This window comes from Capra hircus, chromosome 8 (genome assembly GCF_001704415.2).
Source record: "Capra hircus breed San Clemente chromosome 8, ASM170441v1, whole genome shotgun sequence".
Taxonomy (NCBI): Eukaryota; Metazoa; Chordata; class Mammalia; order Artiodactyla; family Bovidae; genus Capra; species Capra hircus.
This window is the reverse complement of record NC_030815.1, coordinates 23,021,980-23,024,149: the sequence shown is the minus strand read 5'-3', so window position 1 is coordinate 23,024,149 and position 2,170 is coordinate 23,021,980.

Sequence of the window (2,170 nt, the reverse complement as noted above, 5' to 3'; positions counted from 1 at the left end):
GAAAGGGAATGAATGATTCAAAAGATCCTGATCTTAATCTTGGTAAAAAATAATTATGTTCTTAAAAATGTTAACTGAATTTTATTGATTGTAACCCTAATCTCCCTAATATCCCACCTTGTGATATGATCACATTGATGGGATGGGTTTCTTTGGGTTTTTCAAGAATTTTAAATGCATTTATTTGGCTGTGCCAGGCCTTGGTGGCGGCATGCTGGATCTTCCATATTCCTTGCCACAGATAGGATCTTTACTTGTGGCATGGGAAGTCTTGGTTGTGGCCTATAGGATCTAGATCCCTGACCAGGAACAAAACATCAAACTTCTAGGAGAGTGGACAACTTTCCTAGAGTCTCTTCCTCAGCAAAGAACTTCAAGTGCTGTAGGATTTCTCTCCGTTCTGTACAAGGCCCTGCTCAAAGGGAGGAAACTTGGGCTCCAGGGCTCGTCGCCATCCTGCGGGCACTCCCTCTCCTAGAGTGAACACTTAGGGATTCAGCATGCAGACCCTTGCCTGTGTCAAGGAACTTGCCCTCAGAGCTTCTCTTGGTTGGACTGAGGGTGGAGTAAAGAGGTTACTATTGGTTATATTGATATGAAAGACTGCTATCATTCACTCAGTTCCACATTTTCAGGCTAATTTGCAAACTTTGCATTATTTGAATTAAAGGATGTCCTCTGTGACTGCCACTAAAGTTGTCTCGATGTTTTAGAAGACGAAAGGGAAGTCTGGTGTCGGCTGCTCTCAGGAGCCCCAGATAGTGTGAGAGTAGAGCTTCCTGCTGCTCCCAGTCCCTCCTCTTCATCAGCTCTGAGTACTGGCCCTCAGCTGCTCTGAGCACGTGCTGCCTCCTTCCTCCTCTTCCTGCCTGCAAAGTCTTCTCCCCTGCTCCCAGGAGGGCAGTCATCATCCCTTCCTGACGCTCCTGAAATCCACATCGCCAAGCACATTGTCACATATGTGTGTGTGGTCAGCACACTTTGGTGAGAGAATGAAGAGAATGCTACGAATTGACCCATGTTCATTATTATGCCACTAATATCTGTAGACCACCAGAATACAGGAGCTATAGACCTGTAAATAACTGAAGAATTCAAACCTCATGTATTAGGCCTTAGAAAGGAAATGCAGAGAGATGTGGCAATTTAAAAATTGGTGCAATTTAAAAACTGTCACAGAGACTATGGAGTCACACCTGTCCAGTTCTCTTTTGGACTAAAGAAGAGAGATTGAGCCTCAGGTTTTTCTTTCAAGCTGAGTTGACTCATGTAGATGAATACCTCCTTTTGGATTGAGACTTTTCCATGAGTATATTTCATTTCCAGTACAATAACACAAAAGAAGCACTGAAGCTGTGACATTCTCTGATGCCCAGAATAGAAGGGAAAAATTTTCCAGTGGAGACAAAATTGAGAAAAGTGCAGAAAGTGACAATTCTGACCTATTTAAAGATCTTATCTGGGGGAAGGTGCGGGGAACAGCTGATAAAGGCTGGCACAGCCCCACGTCTGCAGCATCACCAAGCTCACCAGATGCCACCCCTTCCTGATGACAGAAAGGGTGATGTTCTCCAGCCCTGGAGAATGGTGATCATCACCATTGCCACCTCTGGGAGACCAAGAATCCCCCAAAATCAGCACTTGAGTGAAATTCAGTCCCACGGCTTCAGCTCAGCAAGATGCTCAAATCTGACTTTCCTGCGCCCCAGCGACCGGGAAGGCACACAGCACTCTCTGTAACAGAGCAACTGACCTGCTCTCCAGCAACCTGTCCAGGTCCAGTGCCTTGACTCCAGTGCCACATCCACCAGGAGAACCGGGGAGTCCCTGCAGGCAGGAGCCTCCAGCTGACCTAGGTGTTCTGGGGCCCAGGGAGCACGTGGGGGCCCAGGAGCAGTGAGGAACCTTCGTTTTGGGGCCAGACTGCCCAGGGGAGCTTTGCAGGGATTTCGCTTAGAACTTGATATCTGCACCTGCCCCTGCTTCCATCCTCCCCTTCCTGGGAAGAGGGTTTACCCAGAGCAATTTACACTGATGCCTGTTTATGCTGCCACTGAGGGCTGGAAATCTGAGCATGTTGTGGTATGTTTTCAGATTCCGGGTTGTTTCTGGGAAAAAGACTAATTCGGGGAAAGGGGAAAGGCATCTACGTTCTGGGCAGTAATCTAGA